This window comes from Bufo gargarizans, chromosome 6, assembly GCF_014858855.1.
Source record: "Bufo gargarizans isolate SCDJY-AF-19 chromosome 6, ASM1485885v1, whole genome shotgun sequence".
NCBI classification, from domain to species: Eukaryota; Metazoa; Chordata; class Amphibia; order Anura; family Bufonidae; genus Bufo; species Bufo gargarizans.
In genome coordinates this window covers 17,338,894-17,362,149 of record NC_058085.1, presented here as the reverse complement: position 1 = coordinate 17,362,149, position 23,256 = coordinate 17,338,894, and the positions used below count along the sequence as shown (strand labels likewise).

General features: G+C 45.6%; 1 long non-coding RNA gene across 1 annotated transcript; it reads left to right on the top strand.

The window, feature by feature from the left end:
• Positions 1–1,317: 1,317 nt before the first annotated feature.
• On the top strand, positions 1,318–22,885 carry LOC122940540. The gene is made up of 3 exons (XR_006390365.1): positions 1,318–1,348; positions 3,108–3,202; positions 22,847–22,885. It is a non-coding gene; the product is annotated as an uncharacterized LOC122940540 (long non-coding RNA).
• Positions 22,886–23,256: the final 371 nt, after the last annotated feature.

Here is a 23,256-nt window from a genome sequence, read left to right as displayed (position 1 = left end):
TCAGGGGTGCAGGGGGGGGTAAAAAAAACTTTATTTTGGGAATTTAAAAGTTTCTGATCCCCGCGGTCAGGGACCGCAGGGATCAGAAACTACATAAAGCGCTAAAAAACCGCAGGTCTAAATTGACCTGCGGTTTGAAGCGATCGCCGATACGGGGGGGTCACAGGACCCCCCTCGGCATTGACCCTGGGTGCCTGGCTGTGTGTAACAGCCGGCACTCATCGCTGTCACCATGTCTGCAGACATGGTGACAGTTTAATGCCATGACGTTTATACTCGGCATGGAGCACTAAGTAGCAGTGCTCCATGACGAGTATACACGTCATAGGTCGGGAAGGGGTTAAAGGCATGTGGTCCTAAACTTTTGATCAGCTGAAAAACAGCCTGTTTCAGTTTATTCGTTGTTTTTATTAAATTGAATGCTCAAAAAATGTTTTCTCACTCTCATTTCTTCTTGTTGCATGTTGAAGCTCTACTTGGAACCTTGTTAAGATTTTTTTGCCATTTTTCAAGTGGTCTTAAACTTTTGATCAGGACTGTATGAAACTGCTTTGATCGATCCATATAAAAAGAGAGAACACAACTTCTACACTTTATTATCTCCTCCGATGTCTTCTCTTATCTCCAGTTATTGTATTTTACATGAGATTTTGTAGGATTTGACATCGTCTCATCTTCTTTCCATTCAGGTTCCTACAATATAGAATCCGCTCAGTGGAGATCTTCTATATAAGATCCTTCTCCTGATTGACCCATCAAGGATGCATGGGGACAAGATGGCGGAGAGTATAATAAATCTCACCCTAGAGATCCTCTTCCGGCTTACTGGAGAGGTGAGAGATTCTGATGATGTCACATTACATCATCTTATCTATGTTACTAACAGATGGACATGACTGGAGAGGTGAGGGACTCTGGAGATGTATGGAGTGATATTTATTACTATGTCTCTCCATAACCAGAACTACACAGTAGTGAAGAAGACCTCTAGTGAGCGCTGTCAGGCCCCTGTGTCTGAAGGATGGGGAAGAACCCTGAGCCCAATCATGGAGCCTCCACCTCACCCCCTGATACATGAGGAAATCAATAGAGAGAAGATCCTAGAACTCGCCAACAAGATGATTGAGCTGCTGACTGGAGAGGTGACACTGCTGGGAATGCTGGGACATTATACAGGAGCGCTATGAAGGGATCTGGTTGATGACTGTATCATTGTGTTGTCAGGTTCCTATAAGGTGTCAGGATGTCACCGTCTATTTCTCCATGGAGGAGTGGGAGTATTTAGAAGGACACAAAGATCTGTACAAGGACGTCATGATGGAGGATCACCGGCCTCTCACATCACCAGGTAATAGACATGACTAAATACACACGTCCTCTCATTATCTGTATGTAAGGAATGAATTCAGTCACTGGATGTGTTTCCTACTGTTGGAAATTGTCCACAACAACACAAAACTGCTTGAAGCAATTCCTTCTTCAAAAGATTCTTTAGTTTAAAGGGAACCTGTCACCGGGATTTTGTGTATAGAGCTGAGGACATGGGTTGCTAGATGGCCGCTAGCACATCTGGAATACCCAGTCCCCATAGCTCTGTGTGCTTTTATTGAGTAAAAAAACGATTTGATACATATGCAAATTAACCTGAGATGAGTCCTGTCCCTGAGATGAGTCAGGCACAGGACTTATCTCAGGTTAATTTGCATATGTATCAAATCTTTTTTTTTCACATAATAAAAGCACACAGAGCTATGGGGACTGGGTATTGCAGATGTGCTAGCGGCCATATAGCAACCCATGTCCTCAGCTCTATACACAAAATCACGGTGACAGTTTCCCTTTAAGCCTCATTCACACATCACTGTTTTGTCAATGATTTCCATCAGTGATTGTGAGCCAAAACCAGGATTTGAGCCTCCACAGACATAAGGTATAGGGGAAAATCTGTACCTGTTCTGTGTTTAGAGTCTCACCTGGTTTTGGCTTAAAATTTCTTTAAAATGAATGTCAAATTTAGGCAAATTATGGCATAAGAGGTAAATGGAAGTGAATTACAGCCGTGGTAAAAGGCAGCGCTCTGGATACTGTCCTTTATACCTCAGAGAACAAAGGAATAATTAATATGTTAATTCCAGTTTTCCGCAGTGTGTCGCTGTACGTAGACTTCAGTGTTTTACACACAGATTCCATCATTATCATACGTAACCATAGATCTACACAAGTTACACCGACAACAACTTCTAATTGGATAAAAGTTCCTGGGGCCTTCCATTAATCCTCTCCAATTCAAGTACCAATCTCCATTGTTCTTTCCAAAGAGCTCCATGGTCGATAAAGCCAAGATCGGCTCTTTCATTTATCACCGGTCCAACACCGAGGATCGATCCTGATCATAAACCTGCAAATGGTTCGTTTTAATAGACAAATACATTTATCTTGGCCAAGGCTTCCACTTCTAGTGCAAATATTATCTACTTTCTAAAGGTCACCATTCCATCATAACATCTTTTAATCGATTACTTAAAGGCCTCTATTTTCTCAGCAAAAGTATTTAGTACTAAAAGTACTCAGTATTTACTTCAAAATGGTTATTAACTCTTTAGGTAAGCTCCTTTTTGAGGTGTACACACAAGGGGGTCCTTTACTGTTCTGAAATAGGCCTAAATTTGACGTATTTTAGGAGCAGATGTCGGTGCAATGGGGGCGGCAGGTCTACAATTGTCGGCATGGAGCGGGTGAGGAAGGGAACGGGCCGGCAGGCCTGTCTCATTTACCATTTTCTAAAACACAGGTCTTAATAAATGTGCCCCAAGATGTATACCTAAGAAACATGGCTGACCATCCGATCTAATCCTGATTCTGCAACACCTACAGTTAAGGAAGAGAAAACAACACCCGAGAGATGTCCCAGTCCTCTTCTTCCACAGGATAATTCAGAAGAACATCACTATGTCCCACAGGATGATCAGGTAGATGGCTATAAGGGCATCATGATGGAGGATCACCGGCCTCTCACATCACCAGGTATTAGACTAAATGACTAAATACACATGTCCTCTCATCTGTATGTAAGGAATGTATTCAGTCACTGGATGTGTTTCCTACAGTTAAGGAAGAGATGAGAACACAGGAGAGATGTCCCAGCCCTCTTCTTCTACAGAATGGTTCAGAAGAACATCACTATGTCCCACAGGATCATCAGGTAGATAGAGATAAGGTCTCATGAAATGTCCCCTATGACCTGTAGAAGGCTGTGAAGATCTTGTCTTCAGTCTAGTTTTATCCACCAGTATTATATGATTTATCCTTGTATAATGAGAAAGATGGCAGGATTACAGCTGACCATAGACATTACATGTTGTCTGGATCTTCTCACTATTTTCTGCCTGTATAGACTTTTAAGATGGCCTTCTCTGTCAACTGCTGCAGATCTTTTGTGGTTGCACAAGAGTGGCACAACAGTTTTCTGAGAGGTCTTAGGCCGGGGTCATGCAATACTACAAATGGTCAACCAAAGTTGTGCTCAGATTGTCAGCTTGAACATAAACATCAGGAGATACAGTGCTGCCCATAATTATTCATACCCCTGGCAAATTTTTACTTAAAGTTACTTTTATTCAACCAGCAAGTAATTTTTTGACAGGAAATGACATAGGTGTCTTCCAAAAGATAATAAGACGATGTATCAGAGGTCGAAGTCCGCACATATCCAGACCAGGCTCATCTTAATTTTCTTTATTCAATAGGGCTCAACGCGTTTCGGGGTGTACATAAAAAAAAAACTTCCTCAGGAGTAAAAGATGAATCTTTTGCTCCTGAGGAAGGGTGTTTTTATGTACACCCCGAAACGCGTTGAGCCCTATTGAATAAAGAAAATGAAGATGAGCCTGGTCTGGATGTGTGCGGACTTCGACCTCTGATATATCATAAACGAACCTGGCCGGGGGATACTGTCTCAGGTATTGTAATAGAAACATAGAAACATAGAATGTGTCGGCAGATAAGAACCATTTGGCCCATCTAGTCTGCCCAATATATCTGAATCCTATGAATAGTCCCTGGCCCTATCTTATATGAAGGATAGCCTTATGCCTATCCCATGCATGCTTAAACTCCTTCACTGTATTTGCAGCTACCACTTCTGCAGGAAGGCTATTCCATGCATCCACTACTCTCTCAGTAAAGTAATACTTCCTTATATTACTTTTAAACCTTTGCCCCTCTAATTTAAAACTGTGTCCTCTTGTGGTAGTTTTTCTTCTTTTAAATATGCTCTCCTCCTTTACCGAGTTGATTCCCTTTATGTATTTAAAAGTTTCTATCATATCCCCTCTGTCTCTTCTTTCTTCCAAGCTATACATATTAAGGTCTTACCTGTTTGAAATTCCCCCAGTGAAGTGAGTAAGAATCAATTAGTTTCACATTGCATGTCCATTCAAGAATTGGCGTGATTTCTTTAAGTGACCTTGGCCAGGGGGTACTGTCCTAGGCAAATGCATGCCGGTTTGACAGCCCCTCAGTGAAGTGAGTAGGAATGCTCACAGTTTTGATGCTTTTTATAATGCAAATTTGCGAAATTTTACAGATTTTTTTATTATTAATGTTTGTGGGGATTAGGCGCTTTCTTGTGTAATTTCAAATTAATTAAGAAGGTCAAGACCATTATAGACCAAAAATCTTACACGTATTTTTTCCTGTGACTCCTTTGTCTTAGCCATGACTGTCCACAAACCAACTGCAGAGAGCTGCTGTTTTTCACCTGTTGAGTTGATTAAAACAGCTGTTCGCAATTAATAAGGGTAATTAGGATGCTTTAGAACAGCTTGGACTATTTGGAATGGTAATGAACGTTTGATTTTCCCACAGACTGTGACAGTTTGTGAAGGGTATGAATAATTTTAGACTGGACACTTTTTGCTCAAATGTAAATAAAAGCTGAGAAATGTTTTTTTCCCCACAATAATGCCTCTTGTACATTGTCTTATTATCTTTTGGGAGACAACTCTGTCATTTTCCATCAAAAAATTAGTTGCTGGTTGAATAAGAGTAACTTTAAGTGAAAATTTGCCAGGGATATGAATAATTATGGGCAGCACTGTAAATGCATCATTATCTTCAAAGGTTTTGTAGTCTAGGGTGCAGTCTCCTGGTGTCTCCTTAATGTCAGAATGGTAGTACCAAGATGATACCACGGATTCTATTCTAGCACATGTAGATGCAAGTCATCCTTCTTACTTGCATAGAGTATAATATACTGTCAGGTCCATAAATATTGGGACATTGACACAATTCTAACATTTTTGGCTCTATACACCACCACAATAGATTTGAAATGAAACGAACAAGATGTGCTTTAACTGCAGACTGTCAGCTTTAATTTGAGGGTATTTACATCCAAATCAGGTGAACGGTGAAGGAATTACAACAGTTTGCATATGTGCCTCCTACTTGTTAAAGGTCCAAAAGTATAGTTGAGCGAACACCTGGATGTTCGGGTTCGAGAAGTTCGGCCGAACTTCCTGGAAATGTTCGGGTTCGGGATCCGAACCCGACCCGAACTTCGTCCCGAACCCGAACCCCATTGAAGTCAATGGGGACCCGAACTTTTCGGCACTAAAAAGGCTGTAAAACAGCCCAGGAAAGAGCTAGAAGGCTGCAAAAGGCAGCAACATGTAGGTAAATCCCCTGCAAACAAATGAGATAGGGAAATGAATAAAAATAAAAATAAAATAAATAAAAATTAACCAATATCAATTGGAGAGAGGTCCCATAGCAGAGAATCTGGCTTCACGTCACCCACCACTGTAACAGTCCATTGTCAGATATTTAGTCCCAGGCACCCAGGCAGAGGAGAGAGGTCCCTTAACAGAGAATCTGGCTTCATGTCAGCAGAGAATCAGTCTGCATGTCATAGCAGAGAATCAGGCTTCACGTCAGCCACCACTGTAACAGTCCATTGTCATATATTTAGGTCCAGGCACCCAGGCAGAGGAGAGAGGTCCCGTAACAGAGAATCTGGCTTCATGTCAGCAGAGAATCAGTCTGCATGTCATAGCAGAGAATCAGGCTTCACGTAAGCCACTACTGTAACAGTCCATTGTCATATATTTAGGCCCAGGCACCCAGGCAGAGGAGAGAGGTCCCGTAACAGAGAATCTGGCTTCATGTCAGCAGAGAATCAGTCTGCATGTCATAGCAGAGAATCAGGCTTCACGTCAGCCACCACTGTAACAGTCCATTGTCATATATTTAGGCCCAGGCAGAGGAGAGAGGTCCCGTAACAGAGAATCTGGCTTCATGTCAGCAGAGAATCAGTCTGCATGTCATAGCAGAGAATCAGGCTTCACGTCAGCCACCACTGTAACAGTCCATTGTCATATATTTAGGCCCACGCACCCAGACAGAGGAGAGAGGACCCGTAACAGAGAATCTGGCTTCATGTCAGCAGAGAATCAGTCTGCATGTCATAGCAGAGAATCAGGCTTCACGTCACCCAACATTGGAACAGTCCATTGGCATATATTTAGGCCCCGGCACCCAGACAGAGGAGAGGTTCATTCAACTTTGGGTTGCCTCGCAATATAATGGTAAAATAAAAATAAAAATAGGATTGAATGAGGAAGTGCCCTGGAGTACAATAATATATGGTTAAGGGGAGGTAGTTAATGTCTAATCTGCACAAGGGATGGACAGGTCCTGTGGGATCCATGCCTGGTTCATTTTTATGAACGTCAGCTTGTCCACATTGGCTGTAGACAGGCGGCTGCGTTTGTCTGTAATGACGCCCCCTGCCGTGCTGAATACACGTTCAGACAAAACGCTGGCTGCCGGGCTGGCCAGCACCTCCAAGGCATAAAAGGCTAGCTCTGGCCATGTGGACAATTTAGAGACCCAGAAGTTGAATGGGGCCGAACCATCAGTCAGTACGTGGAGGGGTGTGCACACGTACTGTTCCACCATGTTAGTGAAATGTTGCCTCCTGCTAACACGTTGCGTATTAGGTGATGGTGCAGTTAGCTGTGGCGTGTTGACAAAACTTTTCCACATCTCTGCCATGCTAACCCTGCCCTCAGAGGAGCTGGCCGTGACATAGCTGCCTTGGCGACCTCTTGCTCCTCCTCTGCCTTGGCTTTGGGCTTTCACTTGTTCCCCTGTGACATTTGGGAATGCTCTCAGTAGCGCGTCTACCAACGTGCGCTTGTACTCGCGCATCTTCCTATCACGCTCCAGTGCAGGATGTAAGGTGGGCACATTGTCTTTGTACCGTGGATCCAGCAGGGTGGCAACCCAGTAGTCCGCACACGTTAAAATGTGGGCAACTCTGCTGTCGTTGCGCAGGCACTGCAGCATGTAGTCGCTCATGTGTGCCAGGCTGCCCAGGGGTAAGGACAAGCTGTCCTCTGTGGGAGGCGTATCGTCATCGTCCTGCGTTTCCCCCCAGCCACGCACCAGTGATGGGCCCGAGCTGCGTTGGGTGCCACCCCGCTGTGACCATGCTTCATCCTCATCCTCCTCCACCTCCTCCTCATCCTCGTCCTCCAGTAGTGGGCCCTGGCTGGCCACATTTGTACCTGGCCTCTGCTGTTGCAAAAAACCTCTCTCTGAGTCACTTCGAAGAGACTGGCCTGAAAGTGCTAAAAATGACCCCTCTTCCTCCTTCTCCTCCTCCTGGGCCACCTCCTCTTCCATCATCGCCCTAAGTGTTTTCTCAAGGAGACATAGAAGTGGTATTGTAACGCTGATAACGGCGTCATCGCCACTGGCCATGTTGGTGGAGTGCTCGAAACAGCGCAACAGGGCACACAGGTCTCGCATGGAGGCCCAGTCATTGGTGGTGAAGTGGTGCTGTTCCGCAGTGCGACTGACCCGTGCGTGCTGCAGCTGAAACTCCACTATGGCCTGCTGCTGCTCGCACAGTCTGTCCAGCATGTGCAAGGTGGAGTTCCACCTGGTGGACACGTTGCATATGAGGCGGTGAGCGGGAAGGCCGAAGTTACGCTGTAGCGCAGACAGGCGAGCAGCAGCAGGATGTGAACGCCGGAAGCGCGAACAGACGGCCCGCACTTTATGCAGCAGCTCTGACATGTCGGGGTAGTTGTGAATGAACTTCTGCACCACCAAATTCAGCACATGCGCCAAGCAAGGGATGTGCGTCAAACCGGCTAGTCCCAGAGCTGCAACGAGATTTCGCCCATTATCGCACACCACCAGGCCGGGCTTGAGGCTCACCGGCAGCAACCACTTGTCGGTCTGTTGTTCTATACCCCGCCAAAACTCCTGTGCGGTGTGGGGCCTGTCCCCCAAACATATGAGTTTCAGAATGGCCTGCTGACGTTTACCCCGGGCTGTGCTGAAGTTGGTGGTGAAGGTGTGTGGCTGACTGGATGAGCAGGTGGAAGAAGAGGAGGAGGAAGCTGAGTAGGAGGAGGTGGCAACAGGAGGCAAAGAATGTTGCCCTGCGATCCTTGGCGGCGGAAGGACGTGCGCCAAACAGCTCTCCGCCTGGGGCCCAGCTGCCACTACATTTACCCAGTGTCCAGTTAGGAAGATATAGCGTCCCTGGCCATGCTTACTGGTCCACGTATCTGTGGTTAGGTGGACCTTGCCACAGATGGCGTTGCGCAGTGCACACTTGATTTTATCGGATACTTGGTTGTGCAGGGAAGGCACGGCTCTCTTGGAGAAGTAGTGCCGGCTGGGAACAACATACTGTGGGACAGCAAGCGACATGAGCTGTTTGAAGCTGTCTGTGTCCACCAGCCTAAATGACAGCATTTCATAGGCCAGTAGTTTAGAAATCCTGGCATTCAGGGCCAGGGATCGAGGGTGGCTAGGTGGGAACTTACCCTTTCTCTCAAATGTTTGTGAGATGGAGAGCTGAACGCTGCCGTGTGACATGGTTGAGATGCTTGGTGACAGAGGTGGTGGTGGTACATCCCCTGTTTGCTGGGCGGCAGGTGCCAACGTTCCTCCAGAGGCGGAGGAAGAGGCCGAGGCGGCAGCAGCAGAAGAGGCCGAGGCGGCAGCAGCAGAAGAGATAGCAGGGGGAGCCTGAGTGACTTCCTTGTTTTTAAGGTGTTTACTCCACTGCAGTTCATGCTTTGCATGCAGGTGCCTGGTCATGCAGGTTGTGCTAAGGTTCAGAACGTTAATGCCTCGCTTCAGGCTCTGATAGCACAGCGTGCAAACCACTCGGGTCTTGTCGTCAGCACATTGTTTGAAGAAGTGCCATGCCAGGGAACTCCTTGAAGCTGCCTTTGGGGTGCTCGGTCCCAGATGGCGGCGGTCAGTAGCAGGCGGAGTCTCTTGGCGGCGGGTGTTCTGCTTTTGCCCACTGCTCCCTCTTTTGCTACGCTGTTGGCTCGGTCTCACCACTGCCTCTTCCTCCGAACTGTGAAAGTCAGTGGCACGACCTTCATTCCATGTGGGGTCTAGGACCTCATCGTCCCCTGCATCGTCTTCCACCCAGTCTTGATCCCTGACCTCCTGTTCAGTCTGCACACTGCAGAAAGACGCAGCAGTTGGCACCTGTGTTTCGTCATCGTCAGAGACATGCTGAGGTGGTATTCCCATGTCCTCATCATCAGGAAACATAAGTGGTTGTGCGTCAGTGCATTCTATGTCTTCCACCGCTGGGGAAGGGCTAGGTGGATGCCCTTGGGAAACCCTGCCAGCGGAGTCTTCAAACAGCATAAGAGACTGCTGCATAACTTGAGGCTCAGACAGTTTCCCTGGTATGCATGGGGGTGATGTGACAGACTGATGGGCTTGGTTTTCAGGCGCCATCTGTGCGCTTTCTGCAGAAGACTGGGTGGGAGATAATGTGAACGTGCTGGATCCACTGTCGGCCACCCAATTGACTAATGCCTGTACCTGCTCAGGCCTTACCATCCTTAGAACGGCATTGGGCCCCACCAAATATCGCTGTAAATTATGGCGGCTACTGGGACCTGAGTTAGTTGGTACACTAGGACGTGTGGCTGTGGCAGAACAGCCACGTCCTCTCCCAGCACCAGAGGGTCCACTAACACCACCACGACCATGTCCGCGTCCGCGTCCTTTACTAGATGTTTTCCTCATTGTTATCGTTCACCACAACAAAAATATTATTTGGCCCAATGTATTGTATTCAAATTCAGGCCTTTTTTTACAGACACCTAACACTATCTGGCTATCTATTTAGGTACCGTATTACACTAATACAGGCACAGCAGTAACCACAGATTTAGCTGAATATAAATTTGAGGCCTATTATTTAGGCGCTGGGTGACAGGTATACGTTTACAGACAGAATTAGACTGGGATATGCACAGTAGCGTGTGTGTGAAGTTATTGAGAATGACCCTATCTGCACCTTGAATCTAATATACCCTTTTAGGGATAAATTTAAAGTAGGCCTGATACAGCAGAAACCACTAATTTAGAGAATTGCTAAATTGGGAATTGTATTTCAACCCAGAACAAAAACTGTGCCTTGACGGACACTAAATAACTTGACCAGCTACAGCAATAATGACAGATTTGGATGAATATAAATTTGAGGCCTATTATTTAGGCGCTGGGTGACAGGTATACGTTTATGGACAGAATTAGACTGGGATATGCACAGTAGCGTGTGTGTCAAGTTATTGAGAATGACCCTATCAGCACCTTGATTCTGATATACCCTTTTAGGGATGTATTTAAAGTAGGCCTGATACAGCAGAAACCACTAATTTAGAGAATTGCTAAATTGGGAATTGTATTTCAACCCAGAACAAAAACTGTGCTTTGACGGACACTAAATAACTTGACCAGCCACAGCAATAACCACAGATTTAGCTGACTATAAATTTGAGGCCTATTATTTAGGTGACAGGTATACGTTTACAGTCAGAATTAGACTGGGATATGGCCAAAAAATAACCACACTATTGATGGTTAAATGCACTTGGTGTGACAGCTTGACCCTGATGTAGGATATAGCCAAAAAACAACCACACTATTGAGGGTTAAATGCACTTGGTGACAGCTTGCCCCTGATGTAGTATATGGCCAAAAAATAACCACACTATTGATGGTTAAATGCACTTGGTGTGACAGCTTGACCCTGATGTAGGATATAGCCAAAAAACAACCACACTATTGAGGGTTAAATGCACTTGGTGACAGCTTGCCCCTGATGTAGTATATGGCCAAAAAATAACCACACTATTGATGGTTAAATGCACTTGGTGTGACAGCTTACCATGATGTAGGATATAGCCAAAAAACAACCACACTATTGAGGGTTAAATGTACTTGGTGGTAGCTTGTGCTGGCGCACCACAAGACACGAAATGGCCGCCGATCACCCCAGAAAAAAGTGAATGAAAAACGCTCTGGGCAGCCTAAAAACAGTGAGCAATTGAATAGCAGCAGTTCAATCATCCACAGCTGCAGATCGATCAATGAATGAAGTCTTTTGGAGGAGTTAATCACTGCCTAATCTCGCCCTAACGTCGCAGCTGCAACCTTTTCCTATACTGATCAGAGCAGAGTGACGGGCGGCGCTACGTGACTCCAGCTTAAATAGAGGCTGGGTCACATGCTGCACTGGCCAATCACAGCCATGCCAATAGTAGGCATGGCTGTGACGGCCTCTTGGGGCAAGTAGTATGACGCTTGTTGATTGGCTGCTTTGCAGCCTTTCAAAAAGCGCCATGAAAGCGCCGAACACCGAACCCGAACCCGGACTTTTACTAAAATGTCCAGGTTCGGGTCTGTGTCACGGACACCCCAAAATTCGGTACGAACCCGAACTATACAGTTCGGGTTCGCTCATCCCTATCCAAAAGTAATGGGACATACTAATAATCATAAATCAAACTTTCTCTTTTTAATACTTGGTTGCAAATCCTTTGCAGTCAATTACAGCCTGAAGTCTGGAACGCATAGACATCACCAGATGCTGGGTTTCATCCCTGGTGATGCTCTGCCAGGCCTCTACTGCAACTGTCTTCAGTTCCTGCTTGTTCTTGGGGCATTTTCCCTTCAGTTTTGTCTTCAGCAAGTGAAATGCATGCTCAATCGGATTCAGGTCAGGTGATTGACTTGGCCATTGCATAACATTCCACTTCTTTCCCTTAAAAAACTCTTTGGTTGCTTTTGCATTATGCTTTGGGTCATTGTCCATCTGCACTGTTAAGCGCCGTCCAATGAATTTTGAAGCATTTGGCTGAATATGAGCAGATAATATTGCCCAAAATAGAATTCAGAATTCATCCTGCTACTTTTGTCAGCAGTCACATTATCAATACATACAAGAGAACCAGTTCCATTGGCAGCCATACATTCCCACGCCATGACACTACCACCACCATGCTTCACTGATGAGGTGGCATGCTTAGGATCATGAGCAGTTCCTTTCCTTCTCCATATTCTTCTCTTCCCATCACTCTGGTACAAGTTGATCTTGGTCTCATCTGTCCATAGCATGTTGTTTCAGAACTGTGAAGGCTTTTTTAGATGTCGTTTGGCAAACTCTAATCTGGCCTTCCTGTTTTTGAGGCTCACCAATGGTTTACATCTTGTGGTGAACCCTCTGTATTCACTCTGGTGAAGTCTTCTCTTGATTGTTGACTTTGACACACATACACCTACCTCCTGGAGAGTGTTCTTGATCTGGCCATCTGTTGTGAAGGGTGTTTTCTTCACCAGGGAAAGAATTCTTCGGTCATCGATACAGGTGTTTTCCGTGGCTTTCCGGGTCTTTTGGTGTTGCTGAGCTAATCGGTGCGTTCCTTCTTTTTAATAATGTTCCAAACAGTTGTTTTGGCCACGCCTAATGTTTTTGCTATCTTTCTGATGGATTTGTTTTGTTTTTTGCTTCACTGATAGTGACAGCTCTTTGGATCTTATCTTGAGAGTTAACAGCAACAGATTCCAAATGCAAATAGCATACTTGAAATGAACTCTGGACCTTTTATCTGCTCATTGTAATTGGGATAATGAGGGAATAGCACACACCTGGTAATGGAACAGCTAAGAAGCCAATTGTCCTATTACTTTTGGTCCCTTAACTTGTGGGAGGCACATATGCAAACTGTTGTAATTCCTACACCGTTCACCTGATTTGGATGTAAATACCCTCAAATTAAAGCTGACAGTCTGCAGTTAAAGCACATCTTGTTCATTTCATTTCAAATCCATTGTGGTGGTGTATAGAGCCAAAAATTTTACAATTGTGTCGATGTTCCAATATTTATGGACCTGACTGTAATTCTCAGGGGCATAGCTAAAGGCTCATGTGCCCTGGTGCAAGAGTTCAGCTTGGACTCCCCCCCCTTCCCTCAGTGCTTTGTGGCCAGGGGCAGGGAAGCACATAGCCTGCCCCAAGCCAAATTCTTGACCTTACCCCTTCTCTCCAGCTAGAGATGTAACTTGACTTGCATGAACTTTGTATAGTAAATGTCTTCTTATGTGGCACAAGGGTCTTTGGGACCCCTCAGGCTCCTAGGCCCAGTAGCGACTGCACCCCTTACAGCAGGGGTGGGGAACCTTTTTGCTGCCAAGGGCCATTTGGATATTTATAACATCGTTCGGGGGCCATACACAATTCTTAACTTAGTAATTTGACAGCTATATTTAGTCAAACATATAAGTGACTTAGGATACTTTCACACATGCGTTGTGAGGATCCGGCAGGAAGTTTTGTCGCTGGAACTGCCTGCCGGATTTGGAAATTCGTGCGCAAACGGATACCATTTGTAGACGGACCCGGATGCGGATCCGTCTCACAAATGCATGGCAATGCCGGATCCATCTCTCCGGTTGTCATGCGGAAAAACAGATCCAGTATTTATTTTTTCACATTTTTAAAGGTCTGCGCATGTGCAGACCGCAAAACCGGATCCGTTTTTCCGGAACACTTGGGGCTGTATCTGGCATTAATGCCAGATCTGGCATTTGGTCTTTCCAAATGCAACATCTCTCAAGTGCAACTCTTAAGTGCACAGACTGAATTATACCATAATTGGACCAGAAGGGGACCACAGATAATTATAGACATAGCTAAAGCAAAAAATGTTTCAATTCTTCATCTTACTCTTCCCACTTTTCCACAACCTCCTGAAATACCCCCACATCCATTCACCCAGCAAGGAACTATTCATCTCTTCCTCCATCTTACCTTCTCATCTGACAGCTTGCACAAACCTGTTTGGCAACATAAAACACTTCCTTCCCAAACACACACAGATACCTCCTGCCCTCCTATTCTCACCTACTAACACTTTCTCTGCTTCTCTTTATTGCTGGTGATATCTCTCCAAATCCAGGCCCCCATCAACAAATCCCCACTATCACCTCCATGTCCCACTACAAATTTCCTTCTACAAATTACTGCAAACCCTTAAACCTAATAACCATTCCTGTGACCCCTGCTCCTTTGGTTCCTCTTGCAGGAGCATTATGGAATGCACACTCTGTCTGTAACAAACTGTCATACATTCATGAACTTTTCATCTCTCAAAACCTTTCCTTTCTGGGTCTCACAGAAACATGGCTGACACCCTCTGACACCTCCTCCCCTGCTGCACTCTCTTATAGTGGATTTCAATTCACTCACACACCCCGCCCCGGCTGCAAACATGGTGGAGGAGTTGGTTATTTCCTATCAGACACCTGCTCCTACAGCCCAACTCCACTGCCACCCTCCATTACGTTCACCTCATTTGAAGTACACTCTGTTCGCATCTACTCACCCTCCAACCTTCAAGTAGCCGTCATTTACCGCCAACCCCCTGCACAGCCACCATCTTTCTTGACCACTTTAACACCTGGCTACTACACTTTCTTTCTGCCGACATCCCCACTCTCATCATTGGTGACTTCAACATCCCTATTGACACCTTGACACCTGCCACTCAGCCGCCTCTAAACTCCTGTCCCTCTCTTCCTCCTTCGTCCTATAACAGTGGTCTTTAGCTCCCACCCACAGAGATGGTCACACTCTGGATCTTATCTTTACCCGCCTCTGCTCCCTATCTAACCTTTTTAATTCGCCTCTCCCCCTATCCGACCACAACCTACTCACCTTCTCCTCATTGGTCTCTTCTGCTGCCCCCCCCCCCGGTCCACACACTAGCACCCCCCCGCAGGAACCTTAAACATCTCGACTTTCGCTTTCTTTCTGACTCTCTTCTCCCAATCTCCACTATCTGTTCCCTCCAAGACCCAGATGCTCCTACCACCCTATATAACACCACAATAAGTATAGCTCTGGACACTGTTGCCCCCCTCACACACAACAAAACCTGAAAAATTAACAGACAACCCTGGCACACCAACCTGACTAAAAAACTCAGACAAGCTTCCAGGGCTGCTGAGCGGCAATGGAAAAAATCCCATTCTAAAGATCATTTTGCCGCATACAAGCAATCCCTCCTCATATTCAAATCCTCACTCGCTGATGCAAAACAGGCCTACTTCTCATCTCTCATATCTTCCCTGGCCCACAGCCCTAAACAACTTTTTAGCACTTTTTAGCACTTTTAACTCCCGTCTCCTCTCTTCTCAGCTGAGGACTTTGCCAAATACTTCAAACAAAAGATAGTCAACATCAGAGAAAGCTTCAGTGCACAGTGCCCACAGACCCTCTACACAACTGCTCGGTCCTCTTCTCCCAAAACCCGCTTCTTCACCATTACAGAAGAAAAACTCTCCACTCTGCTCTCCAGATCACATCTCACCACCTGTGCACTTGACCCAATCCCATCCCACCTCATCCCTAACCTCACCAGTGTTTATCCCAGCCCTAACTCATCTCTTCAACCTATCACTAACCTCTGGTGTCTTCCCCTCTGCTTTTAAACATGCTACCATTACACCCATCCGCAAAAAGCCTTCATTTGACCCATCTTCTTTGTCCAGTTATCGCCCCATATCACTTCTTCCGTATGCCTCAAAGCTACTTGAACAACATGTCCATTCTGAACTGTCCTCTCACCTCTCCTCCTGCTCCCTCTTTGACCGCCTACAATCTGACTTCCGACCCCACCACTCGACTGAGACTGCCATTACCAAAGTCACCAATGACCTACTGACAGCCAAAACCAAGAAACAATACTCTGTCCTCCTTGACCTGTCCTCTGCCTTCGACACTGTTGACCACTCCCTTCTGTTGCAAACTCTCTCATCTCTTGGCATCACTGACCTGGCCCTCTCCTGGACCACATCATACCTCACAGACTGGACGTTTAGCGTCTCCCACTCCCGCACCACCTCCTCATCTCATTCCCTCTCTGTTGGTGTCCCGCAAGGCTCTGTCCTAGGACCCCTGCTCTTCTCTATCTATGAGCTGTCCCAGGCCTAAAGTGTAGAGTCCCATGGCTTTCAGTATCACTCCTACGCTGAAGACACACAAATCTACCTCTCTGGTCCAGACACCACCACCTTACTATCAAGAATCCCACAATGTCTATCTTCTATATCATCCTTCTTCGCCTTTCGCTTTCTTAAACTTAACATGGATGAAACAGAATTCATAATCTTTCCCCCATCTTGCTCAACCCCCCAACAGACTTATCTATCATGATCAATGGCTGCACACTCTCCCCGGTCAGCCAAGTCCGCTGCCTTGGAGTGACCTTGGATTCTGCCCTCTCCTTCAGACCACACATCCAAGCCCTTTCCACCACCTGCCGCCTCCAACTCAAAAACATCTCCCGCATCCATGCTTTCCTTAACTTTGAATCTGCAAAAATGCTTGTACATGCCCTCATCATCTCCCGCCTAGACTACTGCAACACTCTCCTCTGTGGCCTTCCATCTAGCACTCTCGCACCCCTCCAATCTATCCTCAACTCAGCTGTCCGACTAATCCACCTCTCACCCTATTACTCCTCTGCCTCTCCCCTCTGCCAATCCCTTCACTGGCTCCCCATTGCCCAGCGAATTCACTTGAAAGTACTAACAAATACATACAAGGCCGTCCATAACCTGTCCCCTCCCTACATCTCTGAGCTACTTTCCTGATACAAACCCACACGCACTCTGAGATCCTCACAAGACCTCCTTCTCTCCCCTCCTCTTATCGCCTCTTCTCACAATCGACTCCAAGATTTCTCCCATGCATCGCCCATACTCTGGAACTCGCTACCCTAACATATCAGACTCTCACCTACAGTGGAATCCTTCAAAAGAAACCTGAATACTCACCTCGTCAGACAAGCCTACAACCAGTGACCCTGCTGCCTCTATACCGCCATGACCAACTTTACCCGCACCTATTGTGTCCTTCTCCCATACCATGTAGATTGTAAGCCCTCATGGGCAGGGCCCTCTCTCCCTCTGTACCAGTTTGTAACTCGTCTTGTTAATGCTTAGTGCAATTGTCTGTATTATGTATGTATACCTCTTCTCATATGTACAGCGCTATGGAATGAATGGCGCTTTAATAATAAACAAAAATAATAATTTCAATGGAAAATAATGCCGGCAAGTGTTCTGGAATTTTGGCCGGAGAAAATACTGCAGATGCTGCAGTATTTTCTCTGTCCAAAAAACGTACAGTGACTGAATGGAAGACATCCTGATGCATACTGAATGGATATCTCTCCAATCAGAGTGCATTAGGATAAAACTGAAGCGTTTTTTTTTACGGTATTGAGCCCCTAGGACGCAACTCAATACTGGAAAACTTTAACGGGGTAAGTTAAAGAAATTGACCTTCAATAAAAAATCTGGAGCGCTGTATTTTTGCAGCACAATATGGCGCCTGCGCTATATATTACAAATATTACAGGCGCCATTTTGACCACATATAGCAGTCTAATTTTTAAGTTGAGAATATTATATATTTAGTTCTTTACTTGGCATTAATGGCAACCAAGCTAAACTTAGAGGGCTCCAGAGAGGGGTTCACCCAGCTTTCCGTCTCCCTGCCACTGCCCTTGCCTCTTTCTTCACAAGTGTCCCTGCCTTTGTCCGTTTCTCAGCCTCAGATCTGCCCCCCATCTCCATCAGCCTCAAATCACACTCCTATCAGACCCCCCAGCCTACATGAACCTCAGATCAGACCCTCATCAGACCCCCCAGCCTCAGATCAGACCCCCTAGCCTTAGTTTAGACCACATCAGACCTCCCAACCGCAGATCAGCCCCTTATCAGAACCCACAGCCTCAGATCAGACCCCCAATAGGCCCCCAGCCTCAGATCAGACCCCTATCAGACCCCCAGCCTCAGATCAGACCCCTGTCAGACCCCCAGCCTCAGATCAGACCACAATCAGACCTCAGATCAGACATTTAAAACAAAAATAATTTGCCTCTCCAGCTCCGGACGGTGCTGCCACTTGGCGGATTCACTTACCCTCCCTGGTCTACTTCCCGACATGCTGTACTGTGACCTGACAGCGCACAGCGTCAGGTCATAGTGCGCATCTACATGCACTACGTCATGACACTTTACGTGTCAGGACACAGCGTGGGGCCAGAAGAAGACCAGGGAAAGTGAGTACAGCTAGCAATGTGCTGTTCTCACCTTCCTGTGCCTCACCTGTTCTGGCAACAATTTTCTAGCTGTTCAGATGCATCCATACATTCTGAACCTTTGATTATGGATACCTGGTCATGTGATCTCTAGTCTGACCTCCAGTCTGAGGCTTGCTGTCTCTCTCCTGTGTGGCCGACATCCTGTGATCTACAAGATTACAGCATCATTTATCAGATCCCTCTGGAGAGCTCCCTCCCCACCAGCTGCTCCTCCTTGTCTTCTGTATGTCCCTAAACATATCATGGTGCTGAAGATATCATCTCTACATTATCCATTACACTAGAGTCTAAACCTTTGCTCTTCTAGTGTAATGGATAATGTAGAGATGAGATCTTCAGCAGCACGATATGTTTAGGGACATACAGAAGACAAGTAGGAGTAGCTGGTGGGGAGAGATCTTTGTTTTTGTATGGCAGACTAATTTTTGCTAAATTCTTATTGAATCCAATTAGTTTAGAATTAATTTGCTCATCTTTACTCTGAAGGTATTAATTTCAGGGACTCATTGTCCAAACTTTAGACAACGAGTCCCTGAAATTAATACGTAATTGGTCTGCCATACAAAAACAAAGCTTATGCGATTTAGTTTCAGATGAATCACTTGAAAACCGTGCCCAGTGCATTTAATGTCAGTATTAGCAGGGAAAACCATGAAGAAGGTAGAGGACTGTGGATAACATGACACTGGGAGGACGTGGGGAGGAAGCAGAGTCTGACAAAGAACGATTATAGACACGAGTCAATAACGTAGTGTGATAGGAACACTAAAGAGGGGGAATTCCTCTAGGAAAAGTATTAAGGGAGTGAGGGGATGCTCAAACTGTGCTTAAAGTGGTTGTGCCACCTCACTTGTTCAGCTTGTCTGGCAACCTGCTCTGCGCATCATTTTCTCATTTCCTGCCTCCAAGGCTGGACCCCCACCCCGGCTTTTCGTGACATCACATCTGCTTTTCAGCCATGTATGCTTACTTCCGATGCTTGTCTGATTAGGGAAGTGGGCTATTATTCAGACAGCCTGAGCCCACCCAGCCTTAGAGGCGGAAACCAGGTTTATTTGGTCTCCTTGCTAAGAAGGTGTGGTGGCTCAGTTGGTAGAGTGCAAGGGTTTATTTATTGGATTCTACAGTGTAGCCAGGCATTTTATTTTATTTTTATATTCTTTTTTAGCCCATTTGGAATATTTTTCCAGCTCCCCACTACATTGTGTGCAATTTTAAATGGTTGAATTGGACAGCGCAACTTTTCCTACAAAAAGCAAGCCCTCTTAAGGCTATATGAATGGAAAAATAAACCCTCAAAGGGTTAAACACGTTACATTATAACACAAACATGTTACAGCAACAACACCAATTTTATATCCATATTATTAAACACATAGTTCAAAGACATTTTACAATAAACGCTGCATTGTTATATTGTGTTAGTGGACATATTAGTACAGGGGTAGGCAACCTCCGACACTCCAGATGTTGTAAAACTACAACTCCCAGCATGCATACTTCCTCTGCTCTTCTCAGAACTCTCACAGAAATGAATGGCGCATGCTGGGAATTGTAGTTTTGCCACAGCTGGAGTGCTGGAGGTTGCTGACCGCTGTATTAGTACATCAGACTGTGTGTTTCAAAGACATTTTAGTACACAGTTTTCATTGATTTACCACTGATATCAAACGCATAGTTCTAAGACATTTCACTCCATTCTTCCCAAAGTAAATTGTCAATACCAGTGTGGAGTGTGTTTGTAGAAGTGGAGAGACATTTAATTGTGCCACTGTCTTTAAATTACAAAAAACACACTTGCCATTTTGCTTGTACTGTTAAATAATCTGTCTGAGAAATGAAAGAGTGCAAAACAAAAGACCCATGATTCGTCCTCCCAGAGTCAGAATGTATGTAGTACCAACAGTATCAGTACCTGCCAGCAGTAGTAGTAGTTGGCCACAGTTCTCCCTGACTCCTAATAATATTGAGGACACAGAGGATGGAATTGTGGACTGGGTGGCTCAGCGTTTAGAATACCATGAGGAGTATATTCATAGCTGTGCATAGCTGTGTTTGTGGTGGTAGAAGTAGTGCCACCTGTAGCTGCACTGGTGGTGGTAGGGGCAGTGGTAGCAGCAGTGGAACTCAGGGCAAGTATAAAGCAGGTATCTGGAGAATGCTAGGAAGCCCATAATGACATATCACAGTTTTCATGGTGGGGATGTTGAGGACTATTACAATGATTGTGTGTTGGAAAGGATCTGGGAGCTAGATCAGGGAGATGAGAAGAAGGTAACATCAGAGGAAGAGGATGGTGGCAGTGGCAGCAATACAGAGTGAAGGCAACATAGAGTTAGAACCTCCCAAAACCTGCCAGGACCAGATCTGCTTCTAGAATTGTCAGCTTGGGAACGGGTGATGCTGATGATACTGGGGTGGCAGGCAGAAAACGGGCTAGACCTAAAACAAGCTCGGCTGCAGCTAGCTCTGTGTGGAGTGTGCAAGTATCTCCTGTCTGGCAGTTTTTTTTCCATGGTGCTGGAAAACAAAAGCAATGCCCTGTGCAAGATCTGTCAGATTATAATAAGCTATGAGAGAGACAGAGGTGTCTGCCAGCTACCACAGCAAGAGTGTCCTCCTTCTCCCAGTCTCCATTGTGGCAGCCAGGCGGCATCCACGTGCAGTACTGTGTCCAAGTCATCATCAGTTACTGCTTCTCCTGCTCAGACTATGCCTCCTCCTATTCTGTCCCACCATCAGCCATTAATAATGGAATGTGTGGCCAAGAAACAACTCTGCTTGCACAAGTTGCTGGTGGTGCAGTCTCTGTGGTACCACTTTGTGGATTCTGTTGCCTTTAGGGGGATAATGGCATGTGCTCAGCCTCACTAGATGGTATCTAAAGTAGCTGGCATTTTTTCAAAAAAAGGGCATCCATGCTTTGTACTATCAAGTGGCAAGTGTCCTTGCAATTCTAGCTGTGCAGCAAGGTGCACACAATGAACACCTGGAGCAACGGTTATGGACTGGAACAGTTCATGCCTTTCACAGCCCATTAGATCAATGTTTTTTGCAGTGAGGCAGCACTGTAGCAAGAAGGCCAGGTCCTATTGACACCTGCACGTTTGTTCCGACACCAGGCACTTATCGGCCTCCTCCATGGATATCCTCCTGTCCCAAACAGAAGCAGGGCAGAACATTGCTCCCATTCCCCCTTCTTCCTATCATGTGAAGCGTTGCCATGCCATTTTAGAGCTGATCTCTCTGGGTGATAGTAGCCACATAGCCAAATACTTTCTAAAGTGCATCAAGCAGCAAACAACCGCGCTGGCTGTCTCCTCACCTAACTCCAACTGGGCAAGGTGGTCAGAGATAACTGCAGGAACATTGTGGCTGCTTTGTGTTTGGGAGAAATAACACATGCGCCCTGAATGATGCATACGATAAATCTAGCCGTGCAGCGCTTGTTGAAAAAAAGTACAGTGGCTTTTGGAAGGTACTAATAGTAATAGTAATAGTAATCATATTATGTATTCGTAATTGGTTCTCACGTCTCCTGTCCCTTTTACTATAAGCAGTGATAGGCAGGGTGTTCTAGTGGTGATAATCAGTTCTCACCTCTCTTATCCTTATACTATAAGCAGTGATAAGCAGAGAGTTCTAGTGGTGATAGATAATCAGTTCTCACCTCTCCTGTGGTCTCTCCTGTCCCTTATACTAGGTACAGTATCTTCATGCCTGCAGTCATCCAAAAACTGGTAGACAGAACAGGAAGACAGCATTAAAGGGTTTGTTCAGGAATAAGTAACTTTTCACATGTGCCCGCAGCCTCTACTATGGAAAGAGTTATACCTGTTACCCTCAGCTCTGGTTATGTGTGCCTGGTCCTGTGTGTCCATCTTCCAGTAAATGTTTGCTCCCTCGCCGGCACAGGCAAGGTCACCTGCTTTACTGCAGCCAATGACTGGCTTTAGTGGTGATGTGTTTCTTGTGGACATGTTATCCCTGAATCCAGTCATTGGCTGCAGCAGAGCAGATGATTATGCCCATTCCGAGGAGGTAAACAAGCCACGGACTGAAAGAACTTTGGCTTACCGGCTTCACAGCCCTGGCTTGGCCAGCAAGGACAACAGGTGCAATGTTAGGGATGGAATATAAGGGCTCCTCTCCCTGCATTGCAAACTGGTTGGAATAATGAAATAATCAGATTGGATTTATACAGGAGACCTGCAAATATTTGGGTCAGATAACTCCTGCTGTCCGGTCATTTTTGGTAGTCTTTTTAGGTCATATAAAACCTTCCACACGACTTCTCCAACCGTCTGAGTACTTCTACAATATTTCTTTCACAGCTTGTGAATCTGGGTGAAGATCTGAACAATATTAATCCTACAGAGACAGATGTGAGGGGTGATGAGCAGAGTACAGAGGACATTCCTACAGATAACCGCCCAGGTGAGTAGTGACCACTAAGTAAAGCAGAGAGGCCCCTAAGATTCTACTGATACAAATAAAATATATTGTGCAATGTGGGAATAATGATATTGCAATTATTATTATTATTGATGAGTATATATGAAAGTATAAAGGAACAAAAATAAATATCACATACGGAGAGACTTGAACACAATATCAATTACTAATAATCACTACTAATAATAAAGTTACTCCCAATACTATTTGGTAACTAAGGCTACTTTCACACCAGCGTTTCGGTGTCCGCCTGTGAGATCTGTTTCAAGGTTCTCACAAGCGGCCCCAA